Genomic DNA, 21,791 nt, shown 5'->3' with positions numbered 1-21,791 from the left:
ATATGAAAATGACTAAGAGCAAAGGGAATCATGACAGTTAAGTGAGCACTGAATGAAAGCAAAGTGAAAACTTTATGTCACCAAGAAAGAAAAATGTCACCATTTGGATTCAGGAGGAGAAAAGTACCAAGGTGGGAGATGAAAGAATAATGCAAATGCATGCAGACAATTAATAAGGTTCCTTCCCATCCTGAATCCACACATACAGCCTTGATTTGCTGCACTAAGATTTCAGAGAACTAATCCCAGTAATGAAATCCAGATCTGAGACACCGCAGAATAAGCAAACAGCTTATCAAGGTAGAGCAAGCATTTGCTGGGGTCCTTCCTTGCTTCTTTCAGAGGTCTGTTCTCCCTTACCTCGATTAGTCAGTAAAATTTTTAGTACGGCATATGAATTTTGGTCTGGCAGATGTGAACTATGTTACTGAGGGATTTCTCCACGTGCTGAAGGAAACCAACAGGTTCCTAGCGTCTCTTGCTGAATATGGTGGTATTTGTGCATGATATATATCAGGGGAAGAGGGGTAAGCGACACCCACTGCAAAGAAACAGGTACATTGAAAAAGCAAGTATTGCACAGTCAAGTAAAGGTGGTTTTTATTTTTTTTCTGAATGTGCCGTAAGGTTACGCAGATGCCTGGATCTGCATGACCAAGCCAAGATGAGACCAGCCACTAGTCTAGCCAACGATGTGCAATGCTTTGACTCAAAGAAACACGCTTGTTTTCCAGCTGGAAAGGGAGGCTGACCATTTTGTTGCACTCTTAAGCTATTGAAATGTTTATATCCATTTAAAACAGACTCTTGGGGAGAGTACAAAAACAAAGATGAATTTTCAGGCTGAGAACTCAGATGCCAAATTGTAAACCCTTGTCTAAAAGGTCTTAGGGTAGAAACAACTGCACAGCATTAACTGCATAGCAGTGGTTCATACAGGAGCCATAAGAATAAAGATAGTATTCAGGAAAATTGTGAGGCATTTCATTTGGGCTTTACTGCAAGGTCACAGGATGTAAGCAGCTTTGGGAGAAAAAACCCCCCAACATTGTTTGAGAGTAAAAAGAGGTGTATGTCAAGCACCAATCCTGCAAACCTTATTCACAAGAGCTGTTGGATTGATACGAATGTCTGTCCAGTGGGAATACTCCTCCGAGCCCAGGTTGACTCCACCTTGCAGTCTAAGATAAAGAGATCATGACACTGGGCAATGGTGCCATAATTAAGGGGCAGTTTCCACTGTGAGGAGACAGAAAATCTCATGTGCTCATACCACCACTGGGAAGAAGGACAGCAGATCAGTTTTGGTATTCTTAATTTATTTGAGCTATTTTAAAATTACAAGTCCCTAAACCAAGTATTAGATCTGTTTAGCTTTTTAAAATCCTTCTAAAAGGGTTCTGTTTCTTTATTTTTCAGAGTTTTGTTTGTTTGGCTTTTGGCCATGAAAATATAGTTCATCTGAAGAGATTTAATGTGATTGCACCAGGATGTCAAAAAAGCATGATTCAGTAGTCTGTTACGGGGCTCAGAAAACATGATCCGATTCATACAGGCATGATGGTACTCTCCTGCTGTGTGACCGCCCTACAGCCCCATACCCACACAGCAGAAGTGCTAATGTTTGAGCGCAATCCCAGGGCCTGATTCAGATCAGTTTTACTGCTGTGCACCAACCGATTTTCTCCTGATCTCCTCAAATACACGATCGGCAATGTGGACCGTACAGCCTGGCATGCTTGCGAGTTAACAATGCTAAGCATGACCTGTTTACTGTTTGAAAATGCGTATGTATGAGTAATTCTCGGTATGATTCATTTAGCTGTCTTGGTTGTTCCTTAGACCAGCCATACAGTTATTTTAGAAGATGTGTTATTTTATTGCTGCAGTGAACAAGGGAACTTTCTCTTTTCCACCGTTTTCAGAAAAATGTGGGATGTTAGGAAGGAGTCAAAGAGAAAAAAGGAAAATGTGTCATTTTTTCTTTGAAGTCTCCAGTTCCGAACTTGGTTAGAATCTTCCACGTGTCCTGTATGGACTTAGACCCTCTTGACACAGTCTCTTAAGCCAACGAGTTGCAGTAGGGACTGAATGCAGCTGTGACTTCAATCTCTCTAGCCCTTCCTGGGCATCTTATTCACTAGTGGAACAAGATCCTTTGCAGCAGATCCAAACTGACTCTTGCACTGGAAGCAGCAGTTCAACCTCTTAGACATTCCCACTTGGCATGAAGTTTACAAGCTGGATTTTGCAATGTTATCAGGTGCCTCCCTATACTGACATGAGATCTCATTGTAGTTTAAAGGGAAAATAAAGCTGCAGGTGTGCTGTTACACAGTAGAAGGATTATAGAGTTGTAATTCAGATATCTAGCAATAAAATAGAAGGCAGTAAGAAGGCTCATGTAGGAGCCTTCCATTTGCGAACTTCTGCAACATGCTAATTTATCTGTTCCACTGATGATTCCTTAAATGAACATTCATTATTGAAGACCTGAATCCTGAGGATTTGGAGAACAGTAACATGCAAATCTTCTTTCCCCTTCTCATTAAGCCCTGCTTTAATTGTGAGGCTTAGGATCTGCAGTCTTTGCTGACCCTCCAGGACAGCCGCAGGAAGAGGGAGGAAAGGAAATCGTTTTGTATTCAGAGCCAAATATAAAATCAGCTTGATGTTCTTTTCTCCCTCATCAAGCGATTCACGTTCCTCCCCCCTTCCGACTTCACCCGACACTGCAAAATCAGTGCACTTTGGTGAGTCCTTAATGCAAAGTCCAACAGAAAAAGTCATCCAAGTACAAAGTTGAATGTTTTTCTATTTAAAATGCAAACAGGATAAAATCTGCAGCTTTAGCTCTTCTGTTTTCTTAAAAGAGAAGACTGCTCACCCCAATCCTGTGTGGGATTCAGCAAAAGAGAGAAAGGTGCTTTCAGTTACAAAAGACCTCGACTGTCTGATTTTTGTTCCAAAACATGGTGAGGCTCCTCCTGAGGCTCACAGCTATGGTATCCCACCCTCGCCACCCTCTCTGTTCTCATACCAGGCCAGGACGGGCAGCCAGTGTCCCACAGTGCGCAGTGAGAGGCTGTCTGGCTTTGAGAGAAGGCAGGAAACATCAGGAGGCACCCCAAGATAAACCTGTTTCCCCACAAGTTCCATCTATCTCCTGCAGACCTAGGAGGAACACGTAAGGTGCTGACAAGCCCCGAGATTTTGGCTCCCTTTAAGAGTTAAATCTCTTTTGCTGTGACACAAGCTGTTCCTCAAAGAGCAGAGATCAGCTGGTAGCACCTCTAAGCCATGGGACGCTTATGAGGGCAAAGCTTTGAGCTGGTGCTTTGGGTGGGGGTGAATTTGCACCCCTCGCCCCCATTCACAGGGGTTCATTGTGCACATGTATCCAGCCTGTCTGTCTTCTCATAATATGCTTTCATTTCTCCCCATTTTAAAGAAACCAGTGACCACCCCACCCTCTTGTACAACAACTGTAGGGCTATTTACCACTTTGAAAGGAAATCCCATGTCGCAACCCCTAGGAGCACAAGGAATAATGTCCGGAATTCCTTTATCTGTGACTAGCCCTGGCGCACAGTCTCTTTCCCGTCTCTTAAGTATACACAAATATATTCTTTTCTTTTGTCAAGGCAGTGGGCCCAGATTTTAATGATGGTTTATTAAAAAAAAAAAAAGGCTTTGGCAAGACTCAAGAACAAACATTCTCTGACTTTAGGCCCTTTTGTTCTTCAAGGTGAAAAGTGACTATAAAGAATAAGGAAAAATGAATCACTGGTCTTTGCCCTCCATAGTAAATTTGACCTCCGCGGTTTTAACAGTACCTAAAATTGGTGTCCTGGGCTAATCAGGGAAGTAATGTTGTAAGTCTTTCTCCATGGCTGCTCTGCATGATGATTTTGTTTAAAGTGATCAAAATGACTCTTTGGGCATTGCAATTTTTTTAACCCTCAGCTCCAAGGCTTCTGTTCTCTTTATGTTTCCATGCCAAATTTTGCCCAACTAAAGGTCATACTTATCGGTTTGTGGAGTGATGGAGTAAAAGGCAGTAATGGACACTACCGATTCTGAGGGCAGTGCTCCCCTTGGATGAGAGGATGGAAAGGAGTGAGACGTGGCGTGTACTTAAGTGCCCCCATGCACATGGGTCCAGAGCTCTGGCCGTTTCCTGCACCCGCCAGGCCTTGCAGCACTGTAACGTGTTCTGCTCACGCTATAAAGAAGACGACCAGGGGCTCACATCTCTATCTGAGACATCCTCCCAGGGCTGGCAGGTACCGGGCATCTCTGCGATGCTTGTGCCCTTCCATAGCATGAGCTAGAAGCCTGCAGGGTTACCCGCGGACATCCCGAGCAGCACTGGGTGCCTCCGCGTAGGCAGCTGAATCAGGCGCTGACATTTGCCTCCTTCCAGGCCAGCAGAACAATGCAGCGTGCAACCTGGGCCATCAGCTCCAGGAGAGAGGGGAGGGAAATCTATAGTAGGAAACGGCTGGGAGCAAGGAAGTTGCAACAGAAATATTGGCACCAGCAGTCTGAGGGAGGCGGAGGAGGCAGGCAGGAGAAGGAACCTTTCCAGGAAAAGAACATTTGTATCAGATACTTCCAAAAATAAAATATCATCGTGTTCTAAATATTGGCAGCGCTGCTGGCTTGGCCCACCACTCTTTTCGGCACTCTTGCAAATCATTTTCAAAAAAGTGTTTATGATCCTTCGCTTTTGAGTCCTCCCATGCAAAAAGAAAGACACATGCCAACGGGGGACCACAGAGCAGCCCCAAGTGATTCATGGCACCCTCTTCTCACTGGGTGGTGATATTAGAAAGCTGACAGCCTTGTTGCAGTACAAATAGCTCACCAGCTGGAGTTTACTGGCTTTTTTATTTATATTCCTACAGCACACAGGCAATGCCAGATGTGCTGTCCCTGATTCATGTGTATTGTGTTTGATGTCTCTCATCAGAATCAACCCTGGGCTAAATCCAGACACGAAACTGTTTTTAGCGGAGATAAATATTTAGGCAAGTCTGTGATTGGCAAGAACCTGTCCCTCCCTTTGCATGCCCTTTAAAACTGAAATAAAGGTAGCAGCTCAGAGCGTGAGCACATCAAAGATCTTGTCTACACCAGAGGAACACAGCGTGCTCTCACTGCCGACTGAGCGACTGCCATTTAAAAAGTCTCCAAAGGAGGGGAGAACTTGGCAAGAGAGGGCCTTCCAGGGGCTGAAACTGGAGCATTTACACAGCATTGTGTCTATGTGCTGGACTACGGCATCAAATTAGCACCTGCTCTTATCTGTGTACTGTCAGGCTTTCTCCTGTCTCTAGGGCATGACACACAGTTGTTGATAGTAGATGTTATCACGGACTCTGACAACAGGGGGGGAATAAATTACGCTGCTTGCCCTGCCTTTTGTCAGGTGTGGATGTGTGTGGGTAATAAGCTGACTTTGCATGCCTGTTAGTTGTAAGTCTTGATTTTCCTTTGCCCTCTGTGTTCTGGTCCACAAAGTGTGTATGTAACACAAAGGTTTCAGTTGTAGGACAGTGTGTGGAGAGGCTGTATACATGGGTTTTTCCTTGCTTGTTGACAAGCTCACTTATTTCTCCCCTTACTGGGTGACCTTACGTGAATAAATCCAGCACGCCTCTCTGAGCTTTGTTGCAAGGTCTCCTGAGAATGGCCTCTCTTTCCCACGTTGGGATCTTCCACAATTCCCACAGCTCTGGCTTGCCTGTCCTGCCCACATCACAGGGACTGCCTTGACCAGAAGCCTTTCAGAGCAGGAAGGACGGTCTGGCTGTGCAAGGCTCAGGTGAAGGGACTGAAGGGGAAATTCAGGGTGGCTCTTCTCTTGTTCAAGGCAGCGATTTCATTGTGGCACAGCCCATATGCCAGTTAACCTCTAGTACTATCCTGCTTACAACAAAAGTACATGATACTCTGAACTCCTATGGGAATCGACCTGCTGTGTGAATTAAATTCATGCAAATCAAAGTAAACTAGTCCCTTCCGCTTCCCTGCACTGTCACTTTGCAGTCAGTGATTTAAGGCCACCTTACTCATGACTGGGCTTTTATTTCACAGCTTTATTTGCTCGGCCTTACTTTTCCAGACTGTCTGATGAGACAATGAGGAGATGAGCCCCTATATTACAAATCATCTGGGCTAATGTTGACTGTAATGGATGACAAATATTCCTACCCCCCATGTCAAAAAGGCTCATGACTTCACCAGCATTGTCCCAGAAGGGGAAACCCACTTCTATACAGACGTGTTCTCATTATAAAGTTGCTGCATCACTCTGACTGTTTGAAAGAGGTGAGACTGTTGTGCAACAAAACTAGAAGACAGTTCTTAGTTTCACCAACCCAGTGTTTCTGACTGCATGCATGTCTACTCTGAGAAATGCTGATTTTGGATGCAGGTACTACGGGAACTGCACAACCTGACAGTGTCGGTATCACTTATAAAGGCAGGCAAGCATCACAAACTTCGCACAAAGTACCCAAAGTCCTGGGTAGGGGGGTTCAGGAATACCTCCCTATTTTGTATCCTGCCCAATATCTGCTTTTGAACGAGGTCAGAAGAGATTGTTATTCCCATCAGAGTGTTGCTGTGTTGAAATGTGGAATTTTTCAGGAATTTTTCATTAACGTTGGCTCTGGCAGATAAAATATTAGCCATGCCAAAGACAACATGCTTGGGAATATGTTGCTCTTGAGCACAAAGATACCGTACCCTTAGCACTGCAGTTCATACAGCAAATGGATTGCCCCAGCTGACAAAAAAAATAATAGCCATGAAAACTGATAATGCCCAGGTATTTTGTATTACCTATATATTTTCATCTTAATTAAAATGCCAGGATAGCATATTCCAGTGAAAACTCATTTATGCTGTTCCCTTTTAAGTGAGAGAAACTGCCTGGTAAGAGATTAAGCAATTGTAATTCTAGCTTAGCCTGGAGGTAAAGATCAACTTTCTGCCTCTTCAATAATTTGATCTTTTTTAGATGGTTTAACTACACGTGAAAAGAGCCAGATTATTGGTCACTTATATCCAAAGCAGTGGCTGAATGAGTGCTAAGTGTTCAGTAGCCTTTCCGGGCTGGCTTCACAAACGTACTTTGTTCCAGGGTAAGTGAGGAATTCACGACAACCATCATCCATAAAGCCATCCGGTCCCTGGTCTTTCCGCAGTGAGAGGTGCCTGTGCCAGTCATTCTGCGAGGCAGGCTTCTCCCTCACCAGCTGGGCATGGCCAGCACACCTTGATACCTCCCTCACCCTCCAGAAACCACCACACAGAGCTTCAGTGAGACGCTTTGGTTCCTGGGGCGTCTTTCTGCACTATGGGCTTGTGTCTCCGCTGCCTCCTGCTCAGTTCATTCTCAGAGACTTGCAGCCCCCTTCTTCCTTTGGCAGCCCCTTCGCAACCCCACTCACACTCAGGCTGTGTGCTTCTCTCTCCTAACCCTAATCCTAACCAACCCTGACTGGCCAGCACACCTTGATACCTCCCTCACCCTCCAGAAACCACCACACAGAGCTTCAGTGAGACGCTTTGGTTCCTGGGGCGTCTTTCTGCACTATGGGCTTGTGTCTCCGCTGCCTCCTGCTCAGTTCATTCTCAGAGACTTGCAGCCCCCTTCTTCCTTTGGCAGCCCCTTCGCAACCCCACTCACACTCAGGCTGTGTGCTTCTCTCTCCTAACCCTAATCCTAACCCCAACCCTGACCCTAACCCTAACCCTACACAGTGCCCAGGTCCAACACTGACCCCACCTGGGCTCCTTTTGTCCTGTTGGCTTCTGTCCTACCAAGATGCCCCAGCAGAGAGGTCTTTATACCTGCTGGAGAGAGAAATGTGTACTTAAAGTAAATACTTAAAGATCTGCCTGGTCAGCTGCTTGGGAAAAACAAAACGCTTTCCAAAGAGGAACAATGTCTCTTTTTGTCCTTCTTCCCACCCTTCCTCAAGACAAAATCTGAACAAATATTAAAATAAGCATTAGAGGTTTGGTATCCAGGTATGAGAAGAGAAGATGCGTGAAATGGGTTGCCTTGTTTGTATGTGTGTGTCCCATGCATCTTTTGTTTTCTGCATGGCTATGCCCATCCTTGAAGGGCCTTTGGGGGTGAAGATCCAATACACTGTGCCCAAAAATGAGAAAATCTTTTGTGGAAACTGATACTTAAACCTTAGCTGTAGGTTTGGGTAGGTGCAGATGTCATAGCAAAACATCCATGGCTGAGACAGTGCCAAAATGGCAATATTAATAATAATAACAACAGTCTGCATTTCCAAGATTAGTTGCGAGATGGCTTACAAAGGGATTTAACCTTGCAATGTGTTTGTGAGGTTGGTAAGTAATTGCTATTATATACTGCTGGAAACTGAAGACAGATAAGATAAGTATCTTACTTAAGGTCATACAGGAAGCCTGCAGCGCGGCAGGAATTAGAGCTCAAGTAAATTGGCTCCCAGTTCTGTGCTGAGCTGCAGGATCTTCCAGGGAAAGGCTGTCTTCAGTTTCCACAGGAGCTAGAAGGAGCTGGCACTAGTGAATATCTGGTGTGGACGGCAGTGCCCTCTCCTCTGAGGGTGGCCAGCGGGGCAAGCACATGGGGCAAGGAGGGGATAGAGTGCAACAGTTTATTTTGAACCCTTGCTGCATGCTGCTCAACTGCAGCTCTTTCCTCCTCCCAAAAAGCGTGCAAAGTTGCAGAACAAGCGACCTCTTAGCGAAGGGGATTTCTCCTTTTGCGTCTCAACTTTGATAAATCCAGTATTCCCTTGCGCAGTCTGATACCTAGAATTAGGTATTTCTAATTTCTAGCCCATTATTTCTACTGGGCTGAAAGCAGTAAGAAAACAAATGGGCTATAAGGGTGTGAGGGCTACCTTCCTCCAAGGAGGAGGGGAAACTCCTCCTGAACGTCAGCACAAACACTCAGTCGCACTCCAGGCTCATTAACCAGCTCTCCAAGAAGTACCTCCAACATAGATGTGCACAGGGGAGACAAGAACAAACTCTCAATCTGGAATCCTTTAACTGTAACAGACACTCAGCAGGGGAATCCATTAGACGGGAGCTGAAAATTAGCTTTGCAAATTTCTCCGTGCCAGAAGACACAGTCAGAATGAAAACCAAGAGGCTTTTTGGAATATAGTTGCAATTGGAGTGACGCTGCATCCATTTGCACCTATGCATGCGTGTGTGTGTGTTTGCGCTTCATTATTCCTCCGAGGAAACCAGCAACCTACCGCATATGTGTGGGCCAAGAGGCTGAGGGAGGTACCGCATTAAAAGAAATTCAAGAAAACCTGTAGCCTTGCAAGCCCTGTGCATCACTGCCATGCACCTGGTGGTACCCAGGACACGTGAGCAGGCTCTGCAAGCCAGCATTAGCAGGGAGTGGTGTGTTCGACACACCTTTTGGATGGGACAGGCAGCATTTCAGAAGCAGGCGTCACACTCTTCAGACTGTGTGAAGCTGTTTACAGAAGGCAGGGTAACAATGATTGATCTAGTCTCTAATCTTTTTCATCTGCTTGGCTCTGTTCCCATGCAAAGTAAGTGAGAGCACGACATGTCAGTGCAAAAGAGCAACAGCCAAACTCAAATTCTATAGGAGTCTGTCTGGAGGACAGGAGAGAGATTCATTTCTGACAGTTCAGGCCAAGCCTATCATGGTATCCCAGTCCTAATCCTTACAGCCTTAAATGCTTCAGTATCTTTGTAGCTTCAAATGGCTTTTTCTCCGGTGATGGAAGTGAAAGATGAAGCAAGTCTCCTGCAGCTCCTGAGCTGCTTTTTCTCTTCAAAACATTTATCACCCCATCCCTCCAGGGAGGAAGGGAAGTGCTGATCTCGTGATTTACAGAAGAAGAGCAGAGGCACAAAAGCAGAAAACATACCTGTGCTGCAGAGAGGAATGCAATGCCAAAGTGCCCAAAGCGCTAGAGGTCTGACTGGGTACCTACAAACTGAAGGGTGCAGTTCAGGCAGCAACTGGGCTGTGGCCCTGAGCAAAGTGTCCACGCTAATTCGTGCAGTGAACACATCTGTAATTGCATCAGCCATTTCCCATCCAGAGATTCCGGGTGTTCCTGTATCGTACCCTGCTGCAGCCCCTGTTCTGGAGTTAGTGCTGCCAAAGCCATTGCAAATGTTCCCCAAGTGAGCTCCCTAAGGTATTTGTCAAAGGACAGGGGACCAAAGTTGAGTTACTTAAACATCATGGCTCTTATGTCCAACCCACCTGACATCGTTGTTGGTTTGGAGCATGGCATCTGGTCAGCAGCTGTCCCAGCATCCCCCACCCAAGTTCAGCCGAAACCCCGCAGACCTGGCCTGGTCTCCTCTGCTCCTGGCCCTCCCACTCGCTCCAAAAGCACCCCTCAGTGCACCACCACGTCTGCCTGAAGCATTTCCACTTCAGGCCCCTGCTGCAGAGAGGCTGCTTGACGTGCAGTATGTCTAACAAGCCAGCAGTTCAAGGCAGAGGAAGACATCAAACCTAATTATGCCTGAATCCATGTTCCTGAGAATGTAAAGGAAATGCAGCCAAAATGAACTATACAACCACAGAAAGTTAATGTATGCTCGTTTGTATATCAGACCATTGTCCAGGGGAACTCTCAGTTTCCTCTTGGGATCTATAATGAATAGACCTATAAGAGAATGTTATGGTGGCAGAGATTTCTCTTTTCCTACTATTTAACTTAGAACAATATAGAATCAAAACAAAAAGGCAGCCTTTCAAAGGCTAGCAGTACAATACACACTAAAGGACATCACTTCGACCGTTAAATGAAAGAGCACACGAGAGAGACCTTTGCCCTGCGTACGCTGAGAATTCCTCTCGATTCCTTTATCGTATACACTGCAAGAAGATCAGCGTATGAGATACCCTCCTTACATCCCACCACGCCCAAGTGTCGCTGCTTTGCTTTCACTACCAGCAGATGTCAAGACCAGAACCGAGATAAGCAGAAAGATTTTAAAACAGGAAAGATGACTAAAGGAATTAGGCTGTTCTGGGCTTTCCTAATGATGCTCTTTAACCCCTTTTACTGTCTCTTTTTAAGTCTGGTTAGCCTAGCTCTAAATTTAAGGAGACTGCGTATGGTGACACCAGACAAGACCAGATATATTGGTCCGTCTAGGAATTAAAGAATCAGCAGCCCAAAATAATGGCCCGGCAAAGCATTAGCTACCTGATTCATCAAGGTGAAGTGTTTATCCTGAACCATAATGGTGACGGCTTTAATGATGTCAATATTAACTATCATTGCTGCTCTAAGGATGCAAAAGAAATGCATAGAAAGAGTTTAACCACCATATCAGAAATGTCTAGAACCTGTAATAGCAATCCCAGAGCCATAGAATAAAGCCTTCAGTATTTCCCTCATACAGATTGTCAAGCACTGGACTCTGGGTTAAAGATTACACTTGGCCTTTTCTTCAGGAAAAGGGCTAGTTCATCGATAAGGTGATTTCCACCTTATCAGTTACAAAGTGTGGTCGCACTAGGTGTGACCCAGGAAAGAAGCAGCAGCCACCTGAGGAGAAGGGGTAGTGACAGCACCGTTGCTATTTGAATGCACATCCCTCTATCCCCCCTCTGCACAAGGAGAAAATCTTTAGTGGCTTTTTTTATGCAGCAAACCAGCGCCTAAAGGACATTCTGCAGTAGTGCACGGGCAATGCGAGCTGCCCGAGGTACCTGTGGACCCTGGACCAACTAGTTGTTTACGGATGGATCCGATTTATGCTGGTGAGAGATGCATGCTGTCAGCTTTGTGTCTCATATGTCTGGCCAAACTGATTCTACCCAGTCATTTATCTTACAATGATGATTCCTGTTTTCCCAAGCGATAGCTGCCTGTTTCTGAAAGACACCTTTATCTTTTTAATGTAAACTATCTTGAAAACAAGATTTTTATATAAAAATTTCAGTTAAATCAGGAAGATGTTGAGACCAAAATTTTTAGGTCAAGTGGTCAGACTGAGGGACGTCGCAGGCATAGGTAGGCAGAGAGGCAGAATGTCAAAGTTGCATTGCTCGATGCCAGACACAAATCCCTGCAGCAATTAAAAGTCTACATGAATGTTTTAAAGTACGGTGATACTGTGGTATTGTACAGTGGAAGAGCAAATGGCCTTGAACGGCAGCTATGCAAACTGCTTCATGGAAATCAAAACTAGCTCACTTTTAGCTTTTCCACTGATCCCACTTTGAGCACAGAATTTTCATCGTTACTGCCCTGATTTTCTCAAAAGTGCACGACAGGTTTGGCAAATGAAAACTGAGATTTAAACCCAGACAAAACTTGTCTCCTTTCCTCTTCTTTTGTCCTTCTGCCAGAAACTCTCCCGAAAGCTGAAGATACTGTCGTGAAGAATGTTAAAACAAATTGTGCACGTACTCTTGGGAGGGGAAAAGGAGAGCCTTTCTCTTGGGAGCATTAGTCGGTGCTTGTAGACTTGTGGGATGTCGTAGTGCCTGTTTGTGGCTGCCTGCCCTAGATGATATTGTATACCAGCTCTGACATGCTGGATAGTACATTAGGAAAAGAAGGTTAGTAATTTAAAGTTAATAACAATATAAAAAACACAGTTATGCACAAAATTCAACAGAGATCAACTTCAGTAACCAGAAGGCGGCACACTACTTCATGATTTATTAAATTAAATTAATAATGGCATTTCACCATGTAGGTTTGAACATTAATTTTCAAATGCAAAATAGACAACAATAAAAAAAGGCAAAGTACATGGCTAATTTATACCAAGTATTTTTATCCTTGGTATAAAGATCACAGTCCAATTAATATATTGTGAAACCCCAAATTTCTTTTAGGGGTCTTTCTAGCTCCTTTTCCTAGTCTAACAATGCTCTTCTGATACAAGCCATAGCATATAAATAACCAACTCTACGGGTCTTTTCCGGTTGAACAGTCTGTAGATCAGACAGTATCCCCAAATAATCCCATGCCTCCACAATACCGAGAAGAAGAAATCAGCTTTGTGTACACCCTCCTTCAAATGTAATGACAAAACTTCCTGATGGGGATCGCAGTGTACGATACTGTCTGGAGCCAGATGGGGGGAACCTTCGACATACCCCGCTCAGCAGCTTGCTGCCTTCCTGAATTCACCTTGCCCAGACAGTTCCTTCGTCCCAGGAGTCGTGTCACACTGGGTCTTTTGTTTTCACCTGCACTTTTCTTTCACTGGGGCAGGGTGATATTGCCCAAACTGACCCAGAGAATGAAGCTACTCATGTTTATTGGACTTGGTGGGAAAGCCACCAAGTGGGAGCACAGCCTAGAAACCCCGCAGCAATTCCAAGCCTATAAATACATCACACTGAAGACTTGGTTTATCTTCATCTCCTTTCTGGACAAAGTCAGAATCTGATGTATCAGTGGATTAAGTAATAAAACTAACGGGATCATTAGCGGCTTCACGGTAACAACTGGGCCTTACTTTCCCAGAGACCCATGGTACCACTGTATTTCGAAAAGTCATCGCTGAGTGGGATGATGAGCTGTGAGAAACACACGGCTCTTTCAAAGTGAGATGGGCCAACTGCATTGAGATCACAGCCAGAGGATTCCCAGCTCTGCCCCAGGGAAACCCTCCCCATTGCGTGCCCCGCTCGGTTCATGCTGACGTAGGATTCTGGGGATTAATTACTCTCTCTGGTAATTCCTGTAGGGCCAAACCCTCTTCTCTTGCCTTAGCTGTTGCTCCATCCTTACTCAATAGAAGATTTGCCAAGACTGAAGGAAAGTTGTTTTAAGCATGAGAGCCTCCAAGCGGCTTAGCAGAATGGGATCTTTAAAGCCAAAATAAATGTGAAGTGAGAGCGTACACTGGAGCATTCAGGAATAGCAGTAGGGGTTGTTGTGCTGCCTCACACGACTGGATGTTGCTGCAGTCTCGGTGCAGGGGCCACAGACTGGCTTCCCTCCATCATAGGAAAGTAAGCAGGTTACTCTGCTTTCTCACAGTGAATTTTTACATCCAAGACAAATCAGGATTTTCCAGCAAGATCAGTAAAATCTCTACCTTTATAAAGCATGCAGTGAGAAAGCAGCTTTCGGTCAGTTCTTTTCTCACTCAGATTCTACCACAAAATATATAAACAACCATAATAAAATAAATGTTCCCGGTCACACAAAGGCAAATTCAAAGACAGGCTATTGTCTTCAGCCAAGCTACAGCTTTAAACCTGTGTAACTGAGAGCAAAGCTTGTCCCAAGTGCATGAACATGAAATGAGAATAATCCAGACATCATCCATTTGTAGAGAAAAAAATGTGGCAGGCCAAAAGGTTAGCCGATTCTCTCTGCTTCACACCATTTAATAGCTTAAATTGTGTTTAAAAGGTTCTCAGGGTGACATCATTGTTTAGATTCACTTGAATCACCCTTTAATTGTAACAGTACAAAACCCTTTTAACTAGCCAAATTTGCTGTTTAGCTCTGTCCTGCTGTGTCATGCGGCAAGAGCTGATACGACTTCCTTGCCTCATGTACATCCAGAAAGCGATCTGGGAAAAGCATTTCTCCCCACACCTGGGTGCTGCATTATTATTTCCTCTGATATTCCTCATGGGTTAAGGAGCAAAGTAATACTTGTGCTTTTAAGTAGTGGATGCTCATGAAGTCCTTTCCCTTATCTTTGCAAATTGCAATGATAGTATTAATTCCGGAGCGAAGCGGCAGTGAATGGGGTGGGTACCCTTCCCAAAGTGGAGGTGGGGGATGTACCTAGGGACCCAGCGCTGGACAACACGGCACCTGTGGGATTTATTTTTCTGCAAGGAAAGACAGAGACCTTGAGGTTTGCAACTGATAATCCGCAGTGCTTTACTTCCCTCCTTTCAAACGCAGTCGCATACGCCTTCCTGTTCAAGGTTCTGGGCAATCTCTTCCAACAGCCATTTCCTGTATGAAGGCGTATTGTAATTAGGATTGCCCACAAGAAGGGTTTCCAAATGCTACTGCGTGGGCAGTGTTACGGCCCCTCAGGGAGCCGGCTTCAGGCAGCTGGAAGAACAAGTGAAGAAGCAGAGGGGAAAACACATTTTACGGCTCCTGGAGGACACGCCGTAGTAGGCATCTGTACATTAAAGGTCTGAAACACCGACCCCTGCGCAACCCAGCCCAAAAGCTGGGGAAGTCCAGGCTCAGTATCAGCTTTCGGGGATGATCCCTATGGCTACAAAGGGCCAAAGCGAGCCCTTCTCAGTAGCTGTGAGGGAACTGAGGATGAGAACTGGGATTCTGGGAGGCCCCGTGCTCACATCACCTGCTGCAGGCTTCTAGGCACAGGGAGGAGCTTTAACTCCTGAATTATTGTATTCAGCACTGATTTCAGTTAATGAGATATGCGTCAATGGCGAACAGGATGAATGCCTTACAGAATAGCTGCTTCTGTGTATTTGTGTGGAGTATCCCTACGAGCGGTCCCATTTTACTCACAGCTATAGAGGAATAGGCAAAGTAGCCCCATGGTGGTTGGTGCTTTTCCTGCAAACTGACCTTAGTGTATTGTAAGGAAGAATTTAAGGTGTGCAACTTCTGAGCTGCGGGCTCTAAGGAAGCAAACATTTTGGCTGAGGTGTTTTAGATTCATGGAGATTTTGTAAAAAATGGAACAGGTAATGACTAGGTCAAGCTTCCTTGACCCTCAAATCAAGAACAATCCCAGCAGGGCTGAAAACTCGCCTCTCTACTTCCTTGGCAATCACGTTCCCACAGTTCAGAAAAACACAGGAAGATCTAAGGAAACCTATGTGGAAATGCAGAAGACAAAGGCAAGTAATCTGAAAATAGAAGGCTGGTCCCTATATTTCCTTTACATTCTGGGCCTGCGTTTAGTTTTTGGCTGAATTTGAAATCTTGGGGACCATATGCTTTTGCCATTCCCTGCAGGGCACAAAGGAAAACTGGCTTGTTCAGCCTTTCCATCATTCAACAGATTAGACGAGGTTCTTTCCATCTTGCTCGGTAACGTCAAGGACTCCTCAGTGCTAAAAGCTTTACTGCTTAGAGCCACCACAAAAGCCCCGAACACTGGTTACACGCACACCACGCACTAGCTGTGACTCCTTCTGCATTTCTAGATATTGGGGGGGAAGGCTTGCAAAAATTGCTTCTTGTAAAATTCAGTGCAGCAGGAAGACTTAGTGCATCTGCTTGCAGAAAGCAAGAGATTCAGCTGCAGGTCTCAGGCAACCCCACTTTGGCTTGCCAAAATCTCTGCAGCGGGCACAATTTTATAGGCAAAATTCATTTTGGTACAGGGAAGAGAGACTGTGCAGATTCCTGTTATGGAAAGGCTGAGAAATTCCTCTTGGCTTTTTCTAATGTAAAAATTCAAGGAATCCTGAGCCCTGAGGGGAGTTTAGGAGACATCCAGGAAAGGGGGGGAGAGCAGGAGAGGGATATAGGATGTAGTGAGGACAAAAAATATGTGCTGTAAAGACAGACTAATCCAAGGACTTGGAGATGAGGGTATTGGACTGCCTCATAAAGCAGCCCACAGACTTACTCACTCTCCGAGTGCATAGCTGTATTACACTGTTAGTAACAGCCTAATACAAAAGTTAACAACATTTGCACAGGGCAGTAGCTCAGCTGCCCTTAGTATGTGAATTCACTGCTTACATTTCCAAAGCCTTTGAAAGCACAGAGCTGAGACAAGTCACTCAGCGTAATGCCAGCGATGGCCGCATGTGCTGCAAGCCCTGTCTCAGCTACAGCGAAGAAAAGCACCATCACACCAGATTCAGCTCTGTGAAGCGGGGGGACTGGACTCGATCCAAGAGATCCTTTCCTGTTTTGTATTCTAGTTATTGGCGAATGCAGGAGATATGATCAGCTTGTAAAAGCAGTCGCAAGATTTGCCTAGTTCAGTTCTGAATTTATGCTAATACCTGGCTTGGGGTGAGCTGGGGTTCCCCGCACAAGCGTGTTCAGCACTTGGGCCGTGAGGAATTTGCACAAAATGGGCAGCCATCAGTTTTGCTCATCGCAGCCTCGTGAGATCAGACTCCCTACCTTCTCTGAACCTTCCTCCTTCCCCACTTGAGGAAGTGGCTCATGGACAAGTCTCTAAGGTCACACAGAAAACCTTGCTTCACATGATTTGTTCTAATCTTGCCTTGCTCCTGATGATTGCAAGCTCTCTGCTGCTAAAGTTCTGCTCCCTGGGGCAAGCTTCAAGCATGCGCTTATATTAAATGCCATTTCCAGATAATAACCTTGGCTGGTTGGTTTTGGCAGCTTCTAATATTTTCTCTGTGGCCTTAGAAAGAAAAATTAAAGAAGTGCCTAACTTGGTGAGGAGCTCAGTTCTCTATTACACACATTTTATGCCAGCTCATTTAGGTGGCCAATTTTTTTTGGTCATTGTGACTGAGTCCAGTTAGATGCTCTGTCCGAAGGTGAGGACTGGAGGAACAGGAATGTCTTGATCAGCACTCAGAGGCCTTTGTGCCCTGTCAGTCATCTGAGCTGGTTTCTGAAGGAAAACACTGCGGACAGATCTGTTGTGTTCCTAGCCGTTGTTTAGATATTCCAAACATCTTTTAATGACTTCCACTCGTAATTCCCATTCCAGTGACATCAGGCTGGTTTAGAGAAAAAAGGAAAAGTGGAGCAAGGCTGATCAGAGGAAATATCACCCTAAGCATGTGAACTTCGGTAGGGCTGAGCTTCAGTGTCCTTCTCATACTCACTGTGAAAGTCAAACGCTGCCTCCTGGAAATTTCCTGTGTAGTTTTAAAAAATGCAGGTTGCTGTTGCTGCCCCCAGAACTGTTTTGCAATGTAAACTGAAAGCAGCTTCTTTGTTCATCCTGTCCTTTGCTGATGATCAAGTGACCCTTGCTGCATATACTTGCAAATGTCTTTGGAAGCAAAAGATGTGTTTCATCGCTGAATGTATACGGCATAGGGCAGATTTTCACCCTACTTCAAACTGTGCTGGCAATTTGGAAGACAAGCTTACAAAAAACAGGGGCCACCTACCACTGACTGTACCTAAAAAATCTCCTGTGGTGGCTGGAAACCTTTTGCCCTTGTACATAAACCTACCAACAACATGGATATTAAATATTCAGCCCAACTTGATATATTACTTCAAATGGAAGTAGATCGAGCTATTGCTTTGTACAGATACTTCATCATAAAATGAACAATTCCGAGAATGTATGAAAGGACAGCGATAACTCAAATGTACCTCGTTGTTCTCATTTAGATTCATATGTATTAGCAGACCAATGGGGAAATGTGTGCAGATAATTACTTGGTTTTTAATTCTTAAAGAAAATATGGTAAGTTCTTATAACAGAAACCTTCAACAAACAATCTGGTTTGTATTCTCAGTATCCTTTTGGGTACAATACTGTTTTTTAGAAGTTCAGGGAGTATTCAGAAATACTTCCCATTTTTTTCCTTGCCTTAAATAGATGAATTCGTGTAAAGAGATTTCCAGTTGGTTTTGAATGTGGCAGCTTCAGGCAGGAGGCTCATATATCACAATCTTAAAAAAGCCTTCTCTGCTTTTTATAACATTTTCCCACAGTAAAGCAAATGTTTAGGAATAACACCAATTAAGAGACACATTTTTGGTTTACTAGAACCGATCACCAGCCCATACTGTCAGCTATCCAATCCTCAACTTTTCAGCGCTGACTGCCTCAGAGAAAGGCAAAAGCATACCCTCCACGCCTCTGACATTGCAACAGTGCACGACTGAGCCCGCAGCCTTCCCGGCTATACGCAGTGAGCATCCTAGTCGGCAAACCAGGAGGAGTCCGAGCTCCTGAAGCTTTTGACTTAGCTACTGATACGTGGCGTATTTGAAATGTGTATGTTAGCAAGCTAAGTTGCCCATCCTAGTATAGTCTATTTGTAGAAGAGGTTGCAAAATGAAACAAGAAAATTTTCAATGTCGAACTTGCTTTAATTTCAAAGGAATCAGGCAGGACCTAATTTTTATTCTTGAATCTTGTTAGTTTTCCAGTATTAAATCACCGAAGTGACTGAGTTTATTCCAATACCTGAAAAGTTATTTGGATTGCTCATGTATTAAAAACTTTTTGATGACAATGTCAGGGGGTAAAAGATACTAAATTTTTCATGCAAGACATAAGGTGTTGCTAGTGTAAAAAATTCTTCGCAGATTGTTTTTTAGAGGGCTGGTTTTTAACCAACCCACTCCATACCTAAACCATGTGCCAGCTGTTGGCATCTGCACAGTAATTACCACAGGAGAAGTTTTGAGCAGAAAGACCCTAACTAGTTCTCTAAGGAGTTGAACATAAGCTGTGCAATAAGCAAAAAGAAAGTGGAAATTTAATGATACTTGTAGAACTGCCTTAGGAAATTTAAAGATGCATAAAATATTTTGAAGCCGTGTTTTATAATAAGGCAGGAAATTACTGGGATGATGTTTGCACGGTCTCTTCCCCCTCCTAAACATCCACAAAGACTGACAGCGCCAAATAAGTTAGGAGTTCTCTAAAGGAGACCATCCTTTGATCTGGATGAATTTAATGGCTATGTCTAATAACTTCTGTCCTCTGGCACCCATGGCACACCTAGGCAGCCTTGGCAAGCTGCTGAGCAGCATGCGGAAGATAATGACACAGCGGTTGCAATCAGCTATTGATACAGAGGGAGAGGGCACTCAGACTCCTTCGCTAAGGTTTGGTACAGGCTGAGAAAGCTTCCTTTCGCTTGGGCACCTGCGAAGGCCTGAGCGGGGAGGTATCCCTCGGCTGGGCAGCTGCACTGCCCTCGCTCAGCACCTCAGGTACTGAGTGTCTTTCACAGTCGTAAAATCTTCTGTCTGCATTGCAGATGAAATCGTTTGGATTTGAATCAGAGTCAGCCTCTTCAGCGCAACTCCGCCCAATTTTGACCACAAAGATCCCAGAGAAGGTTTAACCTGCAGCCTGCAGATCTGTGATAGATCTGTGCCTCCTGTGCCTTGGGAGGTCAAACAAAGTTTCACTGAGTTCATTGCTGGAGATGAACTTTGAGGGAAGGGTGACTGAGGAGTTAACACCTCAGGAACGTCAGCGCTGTCCAGAATCCTCCGACTTCCTGACCCTGTTTCAGTTTGGCTTCCAGCCTAATTAGGGCACACAGAGACCATGCTAACATATTATCTTTTCCTAATGATGGACAAAGGTCTGACATCCATAATGCTGCTTCCACATCCATCATCAGCCTTTGCCTACAGGGATCGTTAGCGATGTGCCTGCCTTCCTTTCTTTGCCGCAGGATGTGGACATTGCCCTCTCTCTGCCTCCGCTGTGCCCGGCACTGGTGGGAAAGTGAATCTGGACCAACTTCCAAAGTTATTAGGACCAAAATTGTTAGGAAAGTAACCTGGTGAGTAAGGACCCAAGTCAGCCCTGAAATGTGGGTAGCGTCTCTAGCTAGCCTTTTCACCCACCTCCTCAGTCACAGTCGCACTACGCTCCACTTCATCCTGGAGCCTCGGGAACACTTGTGGCAAGATGCGCTTCCTCCCTTCTGCCAAATACTTGTTATTATCTCTCTCTGATCCACGGAAGTCTGTGGTGATTTATGCCTTTGTGAAAATCACACTGGATTTCTGGTAATATGCCTTCTACGGGCAACTTTTCCAGTCTATTCAGACGTTAAAACTAACGTAGCGTGCAGCTGGCTGCTCGCACACGTGTCAGCCAGATGGAGCACATTACGGGAATTCTCCGAGGGCTGCATGAGCTTCCTATGCCGCGCCAGGTGCAACTCAAGGTGTGGGTACTGGTGTCCGGCGTGGTGCGGGACTGCCTTCTCTGGGGTTAACTTTGGCACTGCTACCGTGGGTGGCTAGGGTTTCTGTGGTGGAGGGGCTCCCTTTTACCTGTAAGGTTTGCTGCTTCAGCTTTTTCGGGAAAAGCTGGACAAGCCCTTTGGAGCACAATCTCAGGCGTAGCTATAGGTAACTGTGGGGAAGGGACTGTAGGGGCTATGTGAAATTCACTGGGGCTTGTGCTTGCCAATCAATTCCTTTCTGCAGAAGGAATACATTAAATCCCCGAATGAATCCAAGAAAATCAAGGACAGTGATGCTTCACAGTGTTTCCAGAAGCTATCCTCTTGATATTAAACTACAAAAAGATTATAATATGGAAAAGAAGCAACAGTCCTGTGCTGTGAAATACCTTCACTATCCAAAAAAAAAAAATCATCATTACTGTCAGAGCAAATTCCCCAGTAAATAACAGACCATCTCCCTTACACAATTTGCGGTGTCGTGAATGAATAGCATGGTAATCCAGCGAAATCCTTATGCTTAACGAGATAATGAAAAGTCATATGGCAGATGGAAAAGCTCTTCTAAATCTCATTAACCTGCCTCTTGGCTTTTCTGATATCGGCGAAAATCGGGAGTAACTCCAGGGGGGAGAGCGCGTTTGCAGGCGGGTAAAATGAGTGCCGGAGAACGGGGAACCTAACCCTAGCACCTGGGCTGAGAAGGGGAAGGCAGCGGAGAAACACCGCGCGACCAAGAATTGAGACATCAACGCGCAGGTGGGCGTTTGCCCGCCGTGTCTGCGCCCACGCAGCTCCGCCACCAGCCCTGGGCCCTCCCGAAGAAAGCAAGAGAGCCCACGCGCCCTCCCCGCACCCAGACGCGCCGCAGCTCCTGCTTTCGAAGCCTTTTCGCCCTCAGATGAGCCCCTGCGGGCTGACACGCTCCCACGTCGCG

The 21,791-nt window shown here is 45.2% G+C and overlaps 1 protein-coding gene across 2 annotated transcripts in view; it reads right to left on the bottom strand.

Annotated features, from left to right (window-relative positions):
* LOC103894108 (vascular endothelial growth factor receptor kdr-like) overlaps nucleotides 1–21,791 on the bottom strand; it is a 143,358-nt gene that overhangs the window by 120,646 nt on the left and 921 nt on the right. The window lies entirely within an intron of this gene.

This window comes from Aptenodytes forsteri, unplaced genomic scaffold (assembly GCF_000699145.1).
Source record: "Aptenodytes forsteri isolate BGI_AS27 unplaced genomic scaffold, ASM69914v1 Scaffold191, whole genome shotgun sequence".
Classification (NCBI taxonomy): Eukaryota; Metazoa; Chordata; class Aves; order Sphenisciformes; family Spheniscidae; genus Aptenodytes; species Aptenodytes forsteri.
Note: the sequence above shows the minus strand (reverse complement) of the source record. Positions and strands in the feature narration are given on the sequence as shown.